The 22,501-nt window shown below is 37.7% G+C and overlaps 1 pseudogene; it reads left to right on the forward strand.

Moving 5' to 3' along the window:
• The window catches only part of LOC101594526, a 564,925-nt pseudogene that overhangs the window by 40,802 nt on the left and 501,622 nt on the right, over positions 1–22,501 (forward strand).

Consider the following 22,501-nt stretch of genomic DNA (forward strand, 5'->3'; position numbering starts at 1 on the left):
CCCTGAGTTTAATGCTCACAAGGACCCCCACTCTCCTTTCTCCACTGCAAGTAACCAGAACTGTCATAGTGAAAGCACAGCTTCACCTACTTCCCACCCACTCCACCGCCACCTCCAGCTTACTTCCTCAACCAGGTGCTGCAATGGCTGACTCCCCACTATTCTCTCCCCACCCACGTGAGAATGTCCATCATGACCTGTCCTTACGACCTTGGGTCCTCCAGCTTTTGCTCTTTCCTTTCACACTATGTTGGCCTCTTTGCTTTTCCTCACATGTGTTGGACCTCAGGCGTTTGCACTGGTTCTTGTTCAAAGCTGATCATTTTCATAATCTCCTGAATACTTGCATGAGTTCTCTTGTCTTGTAGTGTGTCATTCTCACCAGGATATCTTGACGACCTTGAAAATCACAGGTAGTCTCCGGACACTCTTTATCCTTTTCACTGTACTTAATTTATCTTTCCTTTTCTCACACAGCACTTTTTCACAGGCAGCATAGATGATCTCATCTGTTTTGTTGTTATATATTAGAATGCTAGTTCTATTACAGCAGAAAATATTTGTTGAAGGTTTATCCTCAGCCTGAAAAAGTAATTTGTGTATAGCATAGTCTAAACAATCATTCTCATTCATTACTTACTCTGGATATTTTTTTTTAACCATCATTTAACTTGATTCTCCTCTGTATTCCTTTTAGTACAAAGATTGTATCCCAGTTTATGGATAGGAATACAACAGATAGAAGCAAAAGACATTCTGGATGATGAAAGAGGCTATGCAAATATATAGAGGCACAAGTGTGGTATGAGAAGGTTTGGAAATGAAGAGTTTAAGGCAGTTTCATTTTGGACAATGAAGTAGTCAGAGAACAACATGTTAAAGTTAGCCATGAATGGATGATCCAGTGTCTTATACTGATGTACCAGAATCTGAACTTGTGTCTCTACAATAGAAAATCATTAAATGATTGACTTACTTGTATCAACATTTTGGAAAGAAAAAATTCTATAATGTACATACTTTAAAAAAATTATGGAACCTTCATATATAGAGTGTATATAGGGGTTATTTTTTGTAACATAATTGTCATGAAATAGCACCCTGAACTGGTAATAAGGTAAGTTTGGATCCATGTTACAGACACATTTTCACCTCTGAGTATGAATTAAGACTTAGGGGACTCATGCAAAACATGTGCTTTTGCATCTTATTATAATTTTAGGACTTAACACATCTTTGTGTGTAACTATTTGACTCTGTGAAAACTCATGCTAGAGGAATCAGAACAACGTTGGGAGTTGGTCCTTGCCTTCCACCTTGATTTGAGGCAGGGTCACTTGTATGCTGCTGCACATGCCAGCCTTGCTTGCCTGTGAGTTTTCAGGGATTCTACTGTCCCACCCCCATCGTAACATATGTTCACTGTGGTTACAGATGCATACTACCTGTCTAGGTTTACATGGATGCTGGGGATTTGAACTCAGGTTGTCAGGCTTGTGCAAAAAGAACTTATGCAACAAGCAACTTTTACTCCCTGAGCCACCAACTCCCAGCTCTCAATTTTAGAATTAAAAAAAAATACACTGATATGATATATCTATTTGCTATCATAGTAAACTAGGTAATATTTGTACTTCCCAAACATATAACCCCCTTTTGTATTACTTGTAGCCAGAGGGAAAGAGATATTTAAAAACAATTGTATTTACTTTGTGAGGACAGAGAGAATGTGTATACAGGCATTATAAGTCATCTTGCCTCTACAGATGAACTCCAGACACATGTACCACTTTGTGCATCTGGATTTGTGTGGGAACTGGAGAATCAAAGCAGGGCTGGCAATATTTATAAGCGAGCATCTTTAGCCATCTTCCTAGCCTAAACATTTTTAAATTTAGCAGCATTTTCAACTAATTTTCAATCCACATCCATGAAAAAAAAAAAAAACTAAAATTACAAAATCCACTTGTTTTATGAAAACAAACACTTCTTTTTTGCTGCAGGGGAAAAAGTAGTTTTTGTCTCCCTGGAGGGAAAAGCTTTATTTTTGGAGGAAGTGTTGAAGGATGATATTTCAGAGATATTTCATAGGTTGCCAAAAATGATGGTACTTTGGCTGGTGAAGTGAGTCTCTACAGGTGGAAAGTCTCTGGCAACTACCACATGTTCAATTAAAATGCTTTATCAAATTTAGAAAGAATCAGTAGGTTTTCATCTTATCTCAACTTCCAGCACATCAGAAGAATTTAGCTTTAATTGCTTTTTATAGGAATTAATGTGTGTGGAAAGCTATCTATAACTAGCCAGAGAGGCTGTGCCTAAATGCAAAGCCAATCTCCTCTTCAGTCTTTCTGGCAAATGTCCCAAAATATTTGCTCACATGTAAACAGACCCCCTATTGGGTTCTTACTAGTAGAGATGGTAGAAGCTTATTTTAAAGTGAGATTTTAGAAATATTAGTACATTTTGTTGTCAATTCTGCTTCTTGATTCTAAACAACCCAAATCAGTGGATATTTTTAAGCAAGCCCCCACTGGAAGGCTAGCTGGACAGAGAAGGGCATAGAAACAGAGTGAGTGAATAGAAACTTTACAGAAACCAGGGAACTACAAAGGAGTGAAAACCATTCTTAGCAGTAGCTAAGCTATAGCAGTAGCTATTGCTGCTGCAACAAATCTGGCTCCAGAAGTTTCTTCCTTCTCTATTCAAGCAGCAAAGATCAGATTCTTGGTAGAATACCAGGAGGTGGATTATGAAGAACTGTGTCTCTTTCAATCCATAGTGGGAGGCAACAGTACGAGGTATGCCCCACTGCCATGATGAGGCCAAAAGGACAATTACCCCCAAAGACAGACTGAAGTGATCACAGGATATTGGGGTCAGGATTGGAGGCCATCCATGGTTCTTACACTTGCTATTTCATTGTCTGTGGTTTTGCATTCTTTTGAAATGAATAGTAGAATCATTCTTGGTTTTATATGCAAGTTTGAAATATCCATATATCTATATCTATCTGTATAGTGTATAGATTTTTCTTGTAGAGAAGAAACTGGATTTGAATAAAAAATAAGAGGTTATCTGCAGTACTCAAGACCTATAGTTTGAAATATACTCTACTTTTTCTTTGTCCATCTCTTTTGAATTATTAACACAAACAAAGCAGAAGGCAGAGTAAACAAAACTATTTAAAGAAAGTCATATACGTTGATCCAAGTCAGGTTGAGAGCAAAAGAAATTAGTCATTAAAACTTAGCTAAAGACACATTCTTAATTTTGTACATCCCAGATTTGCCAACGATGGGCTTTTTAAAGTGGTTCTGGTGGGAATCTTTGGTTCTTTGCCTCCCAAGATAAAAAAGATACTATAGTTAAAAATGTAGAAATTTAGTAACTACGTTAATTTGGCAAATAATCAATACAGTTTCCTCCAAATTCTCTGCCTTAGCTTTTTGTAAAATTTACTTTCAAAAACAAATCTAAAATTAATGAAATGTACAAAACTGTTTTGTTATTTCACAGGAGGAATGCCATGACCTGATATTTTTATTTCATACGTATTTCTTTTTTAAATTAACTTTTTAAAAATTTATTTGCAAACAGAAAGGAACACAGAAGAGAGACAGACAGACACACAAAAAGAATGGGTAGGCCATGGTCTCTAGCCACTGTAAACAAACTCCCTATGCATCGCCACTTTCTGCATCTGGCTTTATGTGGGTACTGGAAAATTGAACCTAAGTTGTTATGCTTTGCAGACAAGTACCTTAACTGCTGAGCAATCTCTCTCCAGTCAACTTCTTTCTTTCTTTCTTTCTTTTTCTTTTCTTTTTTTTTTTTTTTTTTTTTTTTTTGAGGTAAGGTCTCACTTTAGCCCAGGCTGACCTGGAATTCACTATGTACTTTCTTAAAACAATATTATCTATATGTTATTTAGTTATGCAATATAACATAATTTGAAAAATGAAGTGCTCAAATGGTTTTATCTGAAATAACATTCAAACAAATGATTATGTGTGTTACTAATCCATTTGCATTCCACATGGAAGTCTGAAAACTTTGACCAAGATGAAGAACAAGAATTTTTTCTTTGGGCTGGAGAGATGGCTTAGCGTTAAGCGCTTGCCTGTGAAGCCTAAGGACCCCGGTTCGAGGCTCAGTTCCCCAGGTCCCACGTTAGCCAGATGCACAAGGGGGCGCACGCGTCTGGAGTTTGTTTGCAGAGGCTGGAAGCCCTGGCACGCCCATTCTCTCTCTCCCCCTCTATCTGTCTTTCTCTCTGTGTCTCTCGCTCTCAAATAAAATAAAAAAAAATTAAAAAAAAAGAATTTTTTTCTTCCATGATTAGTTTTGTTTTGCCATTGCCTTTGGATTTTTAAAATATTTTTTATTTATTTATTTGACAAAGAAAGAGGGAGGGGGAGAGATGGGGGATGGGTGCTCCAGGGCCTGTAGCCACTGTAAACGAACTCCAGACACTTGCACCCCCTTGTTTGTCTGGCTAACGTGGGTCCTGAAAAATCAAACCTGGGTCCTTTGGCTTTGCAGGCAAATGTCTTAACCTCTAAGCCATCCCTCCATCCAAGCTTTGGATTTTTTTTGTGTGGCATGCATTATGCTCTGGGTTTATGTGCTACTACCTCACCTTCAAATGAGTAGCAATATAGATACATGAGCAAAACTTCTACAAAGAAGCAATAAGTGTGAGGTCTAAAGTATCCTGAAAACAGGGTGGGCCCTTTCTCTTCACTGTAGGAAGCTGGTTCATAAGATGTTTTTGAGCCTAAGTGCAAAGCAATGTATCCAAGAAAGCATTCTTTATATTGTTAAAATGGTTATAGTAAAATTACAATTCTAAAGATTATAATTTATTTCAAGAATAGTGACCATTTAAAATTCATGACAAAGGATATTCCATAACCACTGTTAGGCACTGTGAGCATGTCTTATGATACATTTGCTCATAATTGCTTGATAAATGGCTAAGAATAGAAAGTGAAGGCTAGTTAGAATGCTTTAAAGGTTTTGATTATTTTAGTCTGTCATCATTAACATATGTTAAAGAGTCAAAAAAACCTACTAAGTTAGATGTCCAAGTACCCCTGATGAGGGGGTGTACATGAATTCAATTCATACATTTATGAAATCCTATAAATTATGTCAACATTTATTTCCATGTATTTTGACTTTTGTGTATTCTCTGAAAGGTTCCTTAACTCTTTATTATGTTTGGTGGGTCCCTTGAAACTTTCTTCTATGCTTGTGGAGTAAGAGGTTGAAAGTAGAACTAGACTAGAATTGCTGCCCTTCTCAAGCTTAGACCAGCACTTTCATCTTCTTAAGTGTGTATTTCTTCATTTCTAAAAATAAGAGTTCTATCTAAGGTCAAGTCCTTCCATAGATAGATTTCAATTAACAAATAATTTTTAGAGATTGTAGCCTTATATACACTCAGATAGGCAATTTATGTCCTTATAGTATCAACCTCCCTTGGTAGTGTGAATGCATGTTCTCCATTGACTCAGGAGTTAAAATTAAAAATGTATCTTAGGTCTCAGCTACCTGGATGGAGGAGGTGTCAATGGGGGCAGATCTGACTTCCAGCTCAAAGGCACAAAAGAGAAGTTTGAGCTCTGGAGGTGTTCTTTTCTGTTGCTTTGCCTTTTCATGTTCATTGGCTGGTGGTGATTTTTCTTTCTCTGCTTGGAATTATGTACGGAAGCAGCTTCTTCTGCAGTTACCAATCTTCCCATGGATCAGTTAGCTGAAATAAAACCCATTTCTCCTATATACTGTGTCTGTTTGAAACTTCATCCCAGCACCACAGAGCCATCTAATACGCTCTGTACATATTAAGTTTTTCTTGAAAATATCTGAAGACCTGTCCTTTGTGGACCTACATTCCTGGATAGCAGCTGCTTGGGGCAGACCGTTGCTCACACACTGGGGCAGCCATAGGCACAGAGGTTCCCTTCTGTCTGTGTCTGGCATTCTCAACACTGACCTGCTCCCATATTCGTATACCTTCCAAGCACAAGAACCATTGGTTCTCGATGCTTTGGAAAGGCATATACCCTTCAGCAAGGGGAAGAGGATGGATGGGGACATTTTAAGTAATTTCATTGACTAGGTCTGGATCTGTTTACCTGGCACTGAGATGACAGGCTTGTGCCATTGTAGCCAGTATTGTCCGTGAGTGCTGGAGATGGAAGCAGGTCTTCATGGTTGTGTAGTACTTTACCTACTGAGCCACCTCCCCATCTTTGGAATCCTGATGTTAGCATTACTACTTGGTACTTTCATATTCTTAGGAAAGATTTATTTTTAAACCACTATTCTATTCTAAAATGGCAGAAAGCATCTAAAACTCCAAGAATCGTGGTTGAGTAGCATATTATGGAAATGTGAGATGTGTATTCAATGAGCGTGAAATATTTTATAAAATTTAAACAGCATGAGGAGATGGCTGAGGCAGTAAAGTGCTTGCAATATGTTGGAATTAGTGTCTCATTGCTGGAATAAAATAGCTGACCAAAAACAGCTGATAGGAAGGAAGGATTTATTATGACTTATAGTCTCAAGGGCAAGCTTCGTGATGGCAGGGGAAATCATGGCATGAACTGAGAATGGATATCATTTCTGCCATAGTAGGGGGAAAACAGCAGCAAGAGAATGAGTCAGTCTCTGGTAAGTGATGGCTAGGCTATGCTACCCTAAGCCATCCCTTAACAACACACCTTCTCTAGCAAGTCTCTACTTCCTAAACTGACACCAGACTTTGAGCAAGCTTTCAAACCACGTGAGTTCATTGACAAAATCTGATTCAAATTACCACACCATACAAGCATGAGGACCCAAGTTCATATCCCCAGCACCCACATAAAATACAGGCTTGGTGGTATGAACCTGGAATACCATGACTGGAAAAAGTAGAGACAGGATGATCTCTAGGGCTTGCTGGCTAGGTAGTCTAGCAGAACTAGTGAGTTCCAGGTTCTGTGAAAAATGCTATTTCCAAACAAAGATGAAGAGTGATTGAGAAAGATCCATGATATTGACCCCATCCACATGCACAACTGTGCACCCATATATCATATCCAAACAATTTTACAAAGCAGTTAAAATATGTCACTTAACAGAATGATCCTAAAGATCCTTTGAAATCCCCAGGATATACTTACTGTTATCTGAAGATATACATTAAGGCATCTGTGGATGCATCCAGTGAGATCTCTAGATTCCATTTTTATCTACATCAAATTATTTATTTATGCTGAATGTTACTGGCATCAGACAGCAGTTTTATTTAGTTAGCTTGAGGTTACTGCCTCACTGTTTGCAAGGAATAAACAGAAAACCACCATGGTGGTGTTGTCAGGATATTGGACTTTGGAGAATTCTAAGTCAAACCTTTCGTGTTTCATCCACAGAAAATGGAACACTAGTTTGCATTTGACAGATAAGCAGAACGTCAGTCAGATTGCTTGCTTTGCAATGTGATGTTTTTAAATGTACATTAATTTTTCCCCAAAATACAAATTTTCCATAAGGTGAAAAACTTATATTTTCTAGAGCGATGTAAGGTTTTACAGTATGAGACTAGTTTGAATTTATTTACCTTTTGAGTTCCTTCTTTGGGTATTTTTGGTAATTTGTTCTTTTCATTTCCTCTTTCTCTCTCCCTTCCTTCTATCTATCTATCTATCATCTATCTACAAATTTCTTGATCCATCCATCCATAGATAGATGATATATAGATAGATGATAGATAGATAGATAGATAGATAGATAGATGCACAGACAGATACGTACATACGTACGTACATACATACATACATACATACATACATACATACATACATAGATGCATATGGTGATTTGAATCAGGTATCCCTCATAAATACATGTGTTCTGAATGTTTGATCCCCAGATGGTAATTTTGTAAGTGGAAACTTTGATGTAGGAAGTGTGTTACTGGGGGTAGACCTTGATGGCTTATTAGACCCTAGATTATCAGTGTTAGTTGACACACTCTCTTGCTGCTTTTGTCCACCTGACATTGACCAGAAGGTGAAGTCCAGTCTCTGCTCAGGCCACATTTTCCACCACCATCATGCAGTTTCCCATCTATAGTGCAAGCCAAAATAAATCATTCCCTCCCACAAGATGCTTTTGATCATGTGTTTTTTTTTCTCAGCATCAAGAAAGTAACTACAACACTGTGCCTAGGCTATTTGAAACTTCTGTCATAACAGACTGATTTCATTTCCTTTGTATATTTACCCATTATTAGGATGGTTGGTAGTTATAGTTTTAGTTTCTATACCTATGTCATAAACTATTTGTAATGACTATACTAATTTATACTCTTTCCAACAGTGTCTAAGAGTTCCATATTCTTGCAGCATTTGTTATTTTTATTCTTTTTATATAGTCAACTTGATAGATACAGCTTGAGATGATACATTAATCCTAATGTGGTGTTAATTTGCATTTTTCTGATAACTAATGATGTTAAGCATGTTTTCATCTACCTGACAACAATGTTAACTTTTAAAAAATAAATGTCTAGGGGGGCTGGAGAGACGGCTTAGCGGTTGAGCACTTGCCTGTGAAGCCTAAGGACCCCGGTTCGAGGCTCGATTCCCCAGGACCCACGTTAGCCAGATGCACAAGGGGGCGCACGCATCTGGAGTTCGTTTGCAGTGGCTGGAGGCCCTGGCGTGCCCATTCTCTCTCTCTCTGCCTCTTTCTCTCTCTGTGTCTGTTGCTCTCAAATAAATAAATAAAATAAAATAAAAAAATAAATTTAAAAAAATAAAATAAAATAAATAAATGTCTAGGGCTGGAGAGATGACTTAAAGGTTATGGTGCTTGCTTGCAAAGCTTAAGGACTCATGTGTGATTCTTCAGGTCCCACATAAACCAGACACACAGTGACACAAGTGCACAAGGCTGCACATGCGCACAATGGGGTACACATGTCTGGAGTTTGATTGCAGTGGTTGGAGACCCTGGCACTCCAATTATCTCTCTCTTACTCTTTCTCACTCTCTCTCACGCTCTCACTCTCTCTCTCTCACACTCTCACTCTATCTCTCTCCCACTCTCTCACTCTCATATAAGAAAAAGGCAATCTGTGGGCTTGCCTCAAAAAAAAAAAAAAAACCTATTCAAATATTTCCTACCCATACCCATGTTTTCTTGCAACAGTTTTATTATGAGACTCAGGATTTCTTTGAACTCACAATATTCCTACATTAGACTCCAGCATACTAGAATTGGTATAACTCATTTTTATTTTAATTAAAAAAAAATTTGTTCATTTTTATTTATTTAAGATTGACAGAGAGAGAAAGAATGTATGCACTAGGGCTTCCAGCCACTACAAACAAACTCCAGACGCATGCTCCCCCTTGTGCATCTGGCTAAGGTGGGTCCTGGGGAATCGAGCCTCAAACCAGAGTCCTTAGGTTTCACAGGCAAGCGCTTAACTGCTAAGCCATCTCTCCAGCCCCTCATTTTTATTTTAGTCAGACTATCTGTAGACTTCTTTTTTTTACAGAGAAAGAGAATTTGTGTGCAAGGGCCTCAGCCACTGCCTTAGAACTCCAGATGCGTGTACCACTTAGTGTACATGTGAGATCTTGTGCTGGTGTCACCTTTGTGCATCTGGCTTATATGGGATCTGGAGAGAGATTGAACATGTGTCCTGGGCTTTGTAGGCAAGTCACTTAACTGCTAAGCCATGTCTCCAGGCCCCACCCCCACCCCGTTTTTTGCTCTTGAGTTTCTTGTATATTCTGGCTGTGAATCTCCTTTTGTAAGAATACTTTGCGAACTTCTTCTATTCCTCAGTCTGCAGGATGGCTTTCTTCTTGACTTTGCCATACATAAACTTCTTATTCTGAAACAACCCTATTTGTCTATTTTTACCTTTTGTTCCTTGTGGTTTTAAGTCCTAATTCAAAATATCTTGCAGGTATCAAGGGTATTATAGTGTTACCTACATGGGTTGTGATGATAGTTTCATAATTTCTGGCATTCCATTTAGGTCTTGGGTTTTCTAATTGATTTTTGCAGCTAGAGAGGCATAGAGTCTCATTACGTTCTTAAGCATATGAATATACATTTTCCCCAGCAACATATATATATTGAAAGAGGCCAACTGTTCTCCAGGATGTTTTGACACATTCATCAATGATCAATTGGCTATGAATGCACGGATTTATTCCTGGGTCTCAACTTCTGTGATTGTGGCCTGTGGGTCAGTGTTTATGCCTGTGCTATTTTGCTTTGGCCACTGTAGCTAGCTTTGTGGTATATTTTGAGATCACATGTTGTAATGCTTCCAACTTCGTTTATTTTACTTCAGATTAATTTTAGATTGCCTATTCAGAATGTCGTGTGCGTCCATATTAATTTTCTTTTGTATTGTTTTTTCTAGTTTTTTGGATAATGTAAGTTGAATTGAATCTGAAGATTGCATTGTTTAGTATGGTCACTTTAATAGTAATTAATTCTCTCAGCCTACGGACATGAGATAGCCTTTATTTATGCATGTCCTATTCAATTTATTGCATCAACATTTTGTAACTTTTATTGTAGAGGTGCTTTACTTCCTGGGCTAAATCTATTGCTAAACATGTATGTTTGTAGCTACTATGAATGAGCTTGCTTTCCTCATTTATTTTTATCCTATCCCACCACTGCATTTGTTTAACAATTTTAACAGGTTTTGGTGAAGTTTTTAGGTTTTTATGTATTTATAAAATTATATCATCTGTAAACAGGGATCAGATGCTTCCCACAATTTTGCATTTAAATGTCCTTCATTTCTACTTTTTATACCATATTGCTTTAGCTAAGTTTTATGTTTCTATGTTAATAAAAGTGGTGAAATGGATGTCCTTGTTTCATATATTTTTTATCTTGGAGAAAAAATTAGTTTTCCCCCATTCCATATGATGCTGGTTATGAGTATGTTATTTATAACTATTGGTGTACTGAATGTGTTCTTTCTATACCTGGTTTTCTAAAGGATCTTATCATGGTTTTACCAAAGAAGACTATTTTTCTTTCATATTTGAAGAATAGCATTTCATTTCTGGGTAGGGTAGACTTCACTGGGAGTTTTTTTTTTTTTTCCAAGGGTTTGAATGCATGAACAATTCTCTTCTTAGTTATAAAGACTGTATATGCTGAAACATCTGTTATTAATCTAATGGGAATTCTTTTTTATGCAGCTTGGAAATTTTCTCTTTCTGTTTTGCAAAGTTGTGTTTATCTAGTCTTCTGACAGGTTGACTATGATATATTTCAGAGATCACCTTTTTGTATGAAATTATTTAGCATCCTTGATTATCCTGAATCTTAATATCTATGATTTTCCTAAGTTTTAGAAAGTTTTTAATCATTTTATTGACTAATTGTCTATGACGTTTATGTCTTTTCTTCTCAAAGTTTTATAATAAAATTTTTGTTCACTTAACTATTCTATCAGTTACTTTATAATTTTTTTGAGCAAATACCTGACTGAGACAAAGGGTTTAATACTGCTTACAGTTGGGGAAATTGCATGTCTGAAATGACATGGCAACAGAAACAGAAGCAGAGCAGGTCACACTGCTCTAGAAATCATGAAAACAGAGAATGAACAGGAAGGACAAGGGTTAGCCAGTATCTCATGACTCTGCCCTAGTAACCCACTTACTCCAGTAATGCTCAACCTCCTAATAGTTCTACAGCAATCCCTAAAAGCACCACCAATTGGGGTCCAAATGTTTAAACACAAGAGACTATGGGGAACATTTTACGTGCAACCATCAAAACTGTGTCCCATAAGTCTTGTATACATTCTCTATACCTTTTAGTCTTCTTTGGATTGATTTAGATCAGTAGATCTTTTGTTAAATTCAGATATTCTGGATTACTTAGCTCTTTTGTTTGGTGCTTCTCTCACGATCTGTCTCTGTTTGTTGAACATATCATTCTGATCAAAAATTCTTTTCCTAATTTTGTTGAATTGTCTGTTCATTTTCTCTAGTATTTTATTTCCCTTTGAAGTCTGTTGCTGGAGAGGTGCTATGTTACTGATGAGGTACCTTGGTACTTTGCCTCTTCATGCTATTTATACAGTGATCTTTTCACATCTTATGGCTCAGTTGCCAAATTTATATGCTGTCTTTAATAGCAAATACTTTTTCTGGCTATGTATTCAAAGACTTGCTTGGGAAGGTTGCAGTGGGTATGGTGCTCTGTGGGTGTCATAGTGTGGTGCCTGTGGAATATTTTTGTCCATTAGTCGTGTTAATAACTAAGAATGTCTCAAGTGCCTAGGCTGCAGAAGTTCATGTGATTGATCTGCTAGATATGATGCAGTTTGCAGAGACAGAACTTAACTTTCCAGTAACTGTACTCAGTGCATCTAGGTCTGGTCTTAGGGTACACTTCCTTTTGATGGGTTACATATAGCATGGGAGCAAGATGCCTCCAGGAGACCCACACCACCATGATTTAGTTTGTCTGCTAGTCAGATAGGTCTGTTTCAGTGTCTCAGAACCAGTGGGCCAGTATGATACCCATTGATGCTACCTTCTTGGAGCTTGAAGGAGCTAATTGTAGACTCACCAGTTGCTTCCTGATCCTGTGGATATGTGTTAGAGTGACCCTGCTGTTTCCCAGGATATGAGCCTGCGTAGCTGCCCATAGTGGATTGTTAAGATGGTTCTCCAGTTCCTCTGTAGGCTGAGTCACTGAGGGAAAGCTTTCTAGCTGCTTCCCAGAGCCATAAGAAGTAAACCATGGTCATGTGACTGGCTTGCTTGGCTGGCTGTGCTGAGAAATTGGAGGTATGCTCCTAGCTGTTTCAAAGGGCCCCAGGTGGGCCAGTTATCTAGGTCACACTGTCCAATAGAAGTATAAGTTGGGGATGACAGAGCATGGGCTGGACTTCTGTAAGACAGTGAAGTGGTGAGAATTTTCTAGCACTCCCCACAGTCATCTCAAGGACCAACTGTGAGTACTATAATCTTTTCCATGAGCAAATACTCCCAGAGTCCATGTTGAAAGTGAAGAATACTGGGATCTACACTGGGCAGTGAAGTGGTCCCAGGTTTGATATTGGCTGGAAGTTCTGGACAATAAATGCCATGTTCTTAGTTCCCTTTTGTAAGGCCATCTTGAGTTTCCTGTTCCATACCATGTATGGTCCTTCCTCTTGCCTCTGGTGTTTGACCTGTAACACTCCAGGAGGGGTGAGCTATTTCATTCTCAAGATCCTTTTAGTAGGAAGAAAGCATATCAGGCACTTTTTGTCAGTCATCTTGCTAATGTCATTTTTTTTCTTTTTCTTTTCCATAACATGGATTACGTAATAACAGAATACACTATTAATCCCATAAATGGGAAAAAATAACTATAAGTAGAGACTTATATCCAACATGGAAAGTTACAGTTCAATTCTATTCTGCCGTAGTCTCAGAGATATGTGACCAGTCAATTATGTGTAATGGATGCTAAACAAAATTTAAAAGAGAAGACCTCTTTCTTATTAGTAGGAATTAGGCTTGATCATAATTGCAAACAGAAATTCATCTGAGAGAACAAAGTTTAACAGACATGATATAAGGAGAAAAATAGGTAACCTCTCTTCTCTAGTACAGATCTATTAAAAACTATAATGTGTATGCATGCATGTGCTTCCCAAAATAGGCACGATTACTTTGTCAGTGTAATTATACTTGACTACCCCTATAAATGAGATAAAATTTGGTCCTTTTAATGCAAAGACATAGTATGGGTTTGGTTTTAAACTCTTTGCAGTGACTTAATAGTTAACCAAGAAGCCCCCCCCCTTTTTGAGGCCAGTCCAACAGCCCTTTTAAATTTTTTTTGGTTTACTTTTATTTTTTTATTTGAGAGTGACAGACAGAGAGAGAAAGAGGCAGAAAGAGAGAGAGAGGGAGGGAGAAAGAGAGAGAGAGAGAATGGGTGTGCCAGGGCTTCCAGCCACTGCAAATGAATTCCAGATGTGAGCGCACCCTAGTGCATCTGGCTAATGTGGATCCTAGGGAATGGAGCCTTGAATCGGGGTCCTTAGGCTTCACAGGCAAGCACTTAACTAAGCCATTTTACCAGCCGTGGCCCTTTTTATATGAGAGAGCGAGTAAGAGAGAGAGACTGAGAATGAAAAAGAATTGGTGTGTGCCATGTCCTCAGCTACTGTAATTGAACTCCAGATGCATGTGCCTGCCTGTGTACATGTGCAACCATATGCACTTGGGTCTGGTTTACATGGGACCTAGGGAGTCCTTACGCTTCACAGGCAAGTGCCTTACTGCTAAGCCATGTTTCCAGCTCCCAAGAAAGTTTTTGAGTGCTTAAATTTGTTTAGCCATACTAACACATTGTACACAGTTGTTTGTATTTATGTGTGAGTAATAACTTTGTGAGAAAATTCAGTCACATTAAATTAGTCAAAACTCTACCATGAAAGACAAAAAAAAAAAAATCATTTCCAATTTAGTCACTTGTACAGATTTGACCCTGAAAGATGCTGGATATATCTGAAAGTGTCTCACCCATAGGAGATTTTCTGGTTTTGACATCAAAGACATTTACTAAGTTTTCTGAGAGCAACTCCCAAGGAGGAGGTCTAAAATGTCTGTGTAATTGCCATGTCATATTTGGAGGGCCATTCTCCTTAACTGCCATGTCATATTTAGAAGACTAATGTTAGCTATTTTTGATAGATATACTTATCTTTATGAGCATATGTGAGCATGTGATCTGTGCATGTGTGTGTGTGTGTGTGTGTGTGTGTGTGTGTACGCATAGCACCCCATGTGTATGACACCAGAGCCCAGAGGAAGCTGTTGGGTCCTCCTTTATCACTCTTGTACTTTGAGACAGTGTCTCTCAGTGAAACTTCAGCTTCTCATTCATTAGTTATGCTGGTTGACTAGGGTGCCCCAGCTGTCCTTCTGCCTCTGCTCTACACAGGTCTGGAATTACAGGCATGAATGGTCACCCTAGACTTTTTCGAAGGTACTAGGGATTGTTCTCTGGTCCACATGATTGCACATCAAGCATTCTTACACACTCAGCCATTGTGTCGACTCCCCTATACTTTTAAAATATGAAGTAAAGCTGGGCGTGATGCACACAACTTTATCCCAACACTCAGGAGGCAGAGAGGTAGGAGGATTTCTGTGAGTTTGAGGCCACCCTGAGACTACACAGTGAAATCCAGGTCAGCCTGAGCTAGAGTGAGACTTTATCTTGAAAGAAAGAAACAAACCATGATGTAAAATTTATATATAATAAAATGTCCAAATCCTAAGTGCATACACAGAGAAATCAGTTTTTCAAAATTATTTTTATTTATTTATTTGAGAGAAAGAAAGGAAGAGACAGAGAATGGGCATACCAGGGCATTCAGCCACTGTAAACAACTCCAGACACATATGCCATCTTGTAAATCTCACTCACATGGGTCCTGGGGAATTGAACCTGGGTCCTTTGGGCTTTGCAGAAAAGTGCCTTAACTGCTAAGCCATCTCTCCAGCCTAGAGAAATCAGCTTTAAAAATAGCATATGTCCATGTAATTGACACCCTCTTAACATGCAGAATACCCCACCATTATAGGATTTCTCTGTCTCCCTCCTGTCATTCCTGGATTAGGTCCCACAATCACCAACCAGCCACTTCTCTGGTTTATTTTGCCATCAGTTAGTAATGCCTATTCCAGAACTTCATAGGAAGGGCAGTGACATTGAGCATGCCCTCTGCAGTGCCTCACATTTTCCCCTCAATACAGTGAATCCTGTGATTCATCCTTGATGAGGCAGAATTCAGAAGTTCATTCTTTTTTATTTCTGAGCTCCTGTTATATGATGTGAGTTAAAAACTATATGAGAAGAATGTACTACCTTCTTATAAGTCTGAGACCCCTGTCACACTTGGGAATTTTCTCCTTCCTGTAGAGTAGTCATTACTTAACATATCCTATTACACAAAGTATTTCTATAGAAAAATAGCATAATCATAATGACAACTAATAGTTCACATATATTAGCATAAATATTTTAGGATAAAAATTGCATCAGCATCTCCATAATTTAGCACATTGCTACATATCTTGCATGTTTAACTTTATTAAATAAATGCCCATTGGCAGCCCACTATGTGGTAGAAATAGAACTATATTATTTGACTGATATTTTTAAATATGTAAGGCTCTGAAAGAAATGAGACATTAATATCTGTTCTAAACCCATACATATTTGCTTATAATTTATGATCATTAAAGTTAATACTAGCCTGTCACTTTGTAGACTGATTAAAAAAGAAAGGAAAAAAAAACAAAAACAAAATGAAGACGGACAGTATGTTAGAATAGATAGGAGACTGAGAAGAGTGAGTTCTTATACAGCATTTTTCTAAAACATTTGTCCTGGAGGCTTTCTTTCTTGCTTGTTGTTGAGAAATGGACTCCATGGGGTTGAAGCATCATGGAGATTTTAATTAAGTTTTAATTAAATGTTTTCCATGGTTTTGCATAATAAGGAGATAATATCAAATCTAATTCCTGCAAAATCTAACATGCATCTGGGTAATCACCACACAAGGAAGCTCTAAGCAGCCTCATAATCTAGTGCTATCTCTATTAAGTGTATTTTAAAAGGATGATCCTTACAATACCTCCAAATATGTGCATTGGTGAACTCAATAGAATTCTCCTGAAAAAAAAATCGCCTTAGTTTTACTTCAAATTTCACTAGTTTACTCTACAAACAAATTAATAATTTAACTTTGTGTTTATTTTATTTATTTATTTGAGAGAGAGAGAGAGAGAGAGAGAGAGCCAGGACCTTCAGCTACTGCAAATGAACTCTAGATGGCATGTGGCTTGTATTGGGGCATCTGGCTTGCATTGGTCCTTTGGCTTTGCAGCAAGCACTTTAACCATTAAACCATCCCTCCAGCCCCAATTTAATGATTTAACTAAATTTTGTAATTTTTCATTTGCTAACTTAAAAAAAAAACTTACATAAATACTCTGGGACTTGGAATAAGTCAAAATAGATGGTATATAACATGTTGTATAATTTTAAACTGTGTGACCATGATAAAAGTTGCCTAAATTCATTATTTATTTTTAATTACTGGGACTAATGATATGCTAAGCCTATGAAGTTATTGCTAGGCAGACAAGAGATACTATCTTAAAGTAATTCATTCTCACTCTGTCTCGAACACGTATTTTAAGCCCTATATCCACATACAGTTTTAGAGGTAAGACAAAGGTCAGCTGACATATCAGCTGTGTCATTTCTCATCTTTTTTATGTGTAAACATATGAAAACATCCACGCCACTGCTGATTTTTGACAAATGTTGGTCTTTATTTTCTCTTGTGCATGTGTGTGTGCATGTGTGTGTGTGTGTAGTTGTGCCAGGATGTACATATGCAGGTCAGAGGACAACCTCAGGTGTCAGTTCTCACCTTTGGGGGTTTCATTGTTCATCACTATGTGTTCCAGTGTTAGCTAGTCTGTGATCTTGGGGATCTTCATGTGTCCTGGGACACTCCTGCAGCCACATCTGCTTTTACATGGCTTCTGGGGAATTGAAATCAGGTCTTGATACCTTCACAGCAAGTCAAGTGCTTTACCCACTGAGTCTTCATATAATATGTAATATAAGACAACTGACTAAACATGTAGTAGATTTCACTATTTCCTAAGGATTTCATTATGTTATGGAACCTCAAAGAGAGGTAATACAAGAGATCTTATTCCCTTTCTTATATTTAGCCTCCTTCTCTTATGATGTTTAGCTTTTCACCCAGTATAATTTTGTAATCCAGATTTTCAGGCCTCTAACACTTTACTATAAATAAATAGATTGGAACAGATGACATTTATTTTCTTAACCATTCTGAAATCCTAAACTATCAGGGTCAATGCTTTGAACACTAACATGAACAAGAGCAAACGCTAAAGCAGTTTTTGCTGAGAAATGTTGTGAATTTTTATTTATTTGAAATGCAAGTCCAAAATCCCAGGTTTCAGAGTAAGACAGGTCTAGCTTTATATCTTTACCACCTGGGTAATCTGCCAACTTCACTTGAATTTGTGTCTGTGGAGTAACTCCTACATGGGTCTAAAATACAAGTCACTTTGTAGGTTGTTATGCGTATTAAATAACATAATGTGTATGAGGCACTTCTGTAGATGTGCTCAAAATGCGGTGGAAATAAGTATTGATTCTTGTTATTTAGATATTACAAATACAGAGAATGTGGCTATTTCAAAAATGTTTCTAAATATTCTCACATTAGGCAAAGTGTGTTTGCTGTTATTTTAAGAGGGGAGAACATGGTAATGATGAGAGAATGATTTTCTGTTTATTCTAGTCACGTTACTGTTAAGAGCACTGCATTGAGAATCTGTGCTGAGAGTGGACCACAGCACAGCAGAGTGATGATAAGTCCAGGATACTCATTCAGCACAGTACTGAAGATATTTTCACCTCATACTTGCTGAAGGGTTGGAGAAATGGTTGACTGCATGAAAGAATGGAAATGAATCTATAAGGCCTCTGTCTTTAATACTCTAGATAAAAATGCAGTGTTACCTAAGGCAGCATTATTAAGTTCTTGAATAGACACCCAATCCAGATGTGCCTACATGTTGGCATTTTCCCATTATTTTCTAATGCTACGCTTCTTATAATAACAGAAACTCCCGGACATGTTGTATCACAGTGACTACAAAATACCATATAATCATACATGTTCTTATTCACAGCATGAGTACCAAGAACTGTGTGGTACATTTAGCATTAGTTCTCCTTCTTTAAATTCAATGCATGCAGCAGAGGAGAAAACAGATGACCTGGGATTATGAAGCAATATTTAGTGACTCTATTCTAGAGGGAGGCATTTCTCCTCCAAACTTATTATGTTGTTCTACCTATTCAGAGTCCACAGTGTTCTTATGACCTTCAGATTATACTTTGAACAGTTGCCTGGGGTTCTTTTGCCCACATTGGACTGGTTGTTATTATAAAACCCTATTGAGAAGATTCTTTTTGAGATCTTGAGATTAGAAATAAAACCCCTAGTGTGTATCATTAAAAGTTATAACACTGAGCCCAGGTCATGTGTCTCTTTCTACACCTATGATTTAAGTGCTCTGAACTGGAGACAGAATGGTATTCTTCTCCTAGCACATCTGCTCGGGTTTGAAAGAGCATTTCTATGAGGCTTAGAAAGTGAGAATTATGACTAAAATGAGGACTAGTGAAGGTAATTCTGCAGCTATGTATAAGGAACCACTGTGAGATTTAGCATGGTATGTACCAGAAACTTATGGTTCTGATGTTTTTAGTTAAACCTACTGTAATGTGTTAAGAATCAGAAACATGCTTCCTTTAACTGAGGAGTAGCACATAAGACCCCACTCCTTTGAGAGTAACTATTGACAGTTAACAGTTGCTGGAGGAGGGACAGTTAAGCTCTTCCATGCAACCACTGGTAATTTGCCATACTCCAGTATATAACTTTTCACCCATACTCCTGCAAGCACCCTTAGTTTAGCTCAGTGGATCTCTACTACCACCACCAAATAGCATGGAATTAGTAAGGGGATTCATTGGGAATGAGAAGGGTTTTATTGGGAGTGAAAGGTGATTAAGGAGGGTAATGACAGGGTGAATAAGATCAACATACATGATACGTATATGGATGAAATTCTCAAAAATAAAAAGATTATATATAAAGATATAAAGATTATATTATATATATATATATGTATGTATGTATGTATAATCTTTTAATGCATTCTCCTTATATTGTGTGGGGGGAGTCAGACTGAAGTAGAAATATAACAGAGAGCTAAAAATTTACCAGTGAACATAATTAGATGAAATATTCCAGATGCTTCTACTATTTTAAAGGTCAAATCTGGTTGGCTCATAAAGCCCACAGTAGTGTGAGAGGACGTGTTTAATAAATCTTGGAATTTGGTACTAGAAGAAAAGTGGTGAATTTACAGACCTTAAGCCTGGGAGCTTGGATCACCCTGCTATGCCAGTCTAAGAATGGAAAAGATTTCTTCCAGCTGTAAAGTTGTGGGTTAAAACAAATGTCACACTTATATTTTTTTCTCTTATTTAAATGAATATCCATATGTTCTGAATGTTACCAGATTTTCAGGCTTTTAGACACTCAGGGCTTTTTATTCATAGGAAGCTTTGCATGAGCTACTATTGTGCAAGCTCCTCCTCATAACTGCTAACATACGTACACTTCTCGGTGGCTATATGAGCTCTAGGGTATTCAGGCATAATTTCAGCATGGCCTTCACTGCTTTTGTCTTTTGTCTGCGATCGGGAAAGTGCAGAGGTCTGGATGCATTGCTTCAGTGACAGGAACACTTGTCCCTTAGGATTGACATTTCAGGAACGTCTCTGTGTGTTACAAAGCCACATGCAGAGAGTGTTTGAAAGTCTGAGGTCACCCACAGGGAAAGTGACAGAGACCTGGAAAATAAAGCCTTTTCAATGAAAACCTTTAGGTATAATTAGATTATTCTAACAGGTAGTAGATTCATGTCAATCCAGCTATCTCCAGAGGACATAGGGAGCTACCACATGACATCCCATGACAGCTTTCACTGGCTAGTTGCCACTAAGCTCCAAGTTAACTTCAGAGACCTTTTGAACTGCTTTCAGGGTGTAGGCATACAAATACAACAGGCTCCACAGACATCCACAAAGATTCTGTCCCTCAGAGTTGGCTCTAGTGTCTCAGAAAGAGTTGGGATGGAGTAAGTAATTCTTGGGTCCTCTGAAATGTGAAATAGTACTCTAACACATGGTGATGTAATCTAAACATAGTCATACTAGTGACCCAATACTTAAAAGATTTGTGCAAAATGTTTCCCAAATGCTGGCTAGACATATGGAAAACATATTGAAATGCACCTAAAATACTGGGGTAATGTTTTGTCATAAGTCACCTGGATTTTATAATCTTAGCCTAAGCATTGTCATTAAAAGAAATGTGATTTTCAAAGGATAGTTTGATAACATAACTGTTAGTTTTTAGTGCAAAAAAAATTGAAAGGATTTTGTGGCTGACACATTATTTCCTGACCCACTATCTTCTTGTCTTTGTTTTGTAGCTTTAGGTAGAATAATTCTTTAATGATGTAGTTCTCTAGGCTCTGGACTATATGATCCCATTCAGACCAGTGAGGTCTAGGGAAGTACAGTACAGCAGTTCCTGAAACCAGCTTCACTTTCTTGTTTATTCTAGGCACTTCAGTTTTCTTCTTTCTGTCTCATTTAGGTATTGAACTATTAATTAAAAAATCATATACTTCTAGCTATAGACAATAAAATCTGTTATTTTAGGCAGTTATTTTTACATTATGATAATAAAGTGACTGCCAGCATCCTGTATCACATAGTCACTTAGCTTAAAAACAAAGCCCAGTAGGACTGATGTTCTTTTATTCTTTTACGGTTTTGTTGTTGTTGTTGTTTTCATGGTAGGGTCTCACTATAGCTCAGGCTGCCCTGGAATTCATTATGTAGTCTCAGGGTGCCCTCAAACTCTGAGATCCTCCTCTTTCTGCCTCCTGAGTGCTGGGATTAAAGGTGTGCACCACCATGCCCAGCTTTATTTTAGTTTTTGACATCTGCTCTTGTTGTGATGCCAAGAATGGTCTCAAACTTTTAGGGCCAAGTGATCCTCTGTGTAGCTGGGATGATGGGCATGTACTGCCACAGGAGCATTGATTTTCATTTAGATTTCATGGACACAATGGGTTCACAAGACCAGAAAAGCCAGGCACAATTGTGGAAATTACCAGGATCCCAAGATTTCCACCTAGCAGTTGAACCTATGAGCTTAATTGCCTACTTCTGAGCTTTTGTTCTTTTGTATTGTAGTGATACTTTATGTTATTTGCAGGACAGAATATTCCTAACTAATACAGATAGGAGTCAGTATAGCTTATCAATAGACAGGTTGTATAGCATGCATGAGGCCCTAGAATAGATTCCCACTCTCACACTAACACTACTCTCACACACTCATATTTCATATGTACACACAAGACTATATATATATATATATATATATATATATATATATACACACACACACACGTGTGTGTGTGTGTGTGCGTGTGTGTGTGTGTAGATAGAGAGAGATTTGGAGAGGAAATTCTAAGCTAAGGAAAAAATATGACTGGAGGATGAGCTAGGGAGTAGATTGAGTCATGAAGTAGATTGTGTTATCTTAAGAAGTTAGAATATATTCTGGCATCATTTTATATAATATTAATAAAATCATAGCTAACATATTTTACTGATTTAATTGTGTTTTTTAAAATATTTCTAACCAGGATATGGGAAAGAATTATAGCTCCAGAAATAACTCATACTGGAAAGTTTGTAAGAGTGTGAATGTGTAAGTGGACATTTT

The sequence above is a fragment of the Jaculus jaculus genome, chromosome 11, assembly GCF_020740685.1.
Source record: "Jaculus jaculus isolate mJacJac1 chromosome 11, mJacJac1.mat.Y.cur, whole genome shotgun sequence".
In the NCBI taxonomy this organism is placed as follows: domain Eukaryota; kingdom Metazoa; phylum Chordata; class Mammalia; order Rodentia; family Dipodidae; genus Jaculus; species Jaculus jaculus.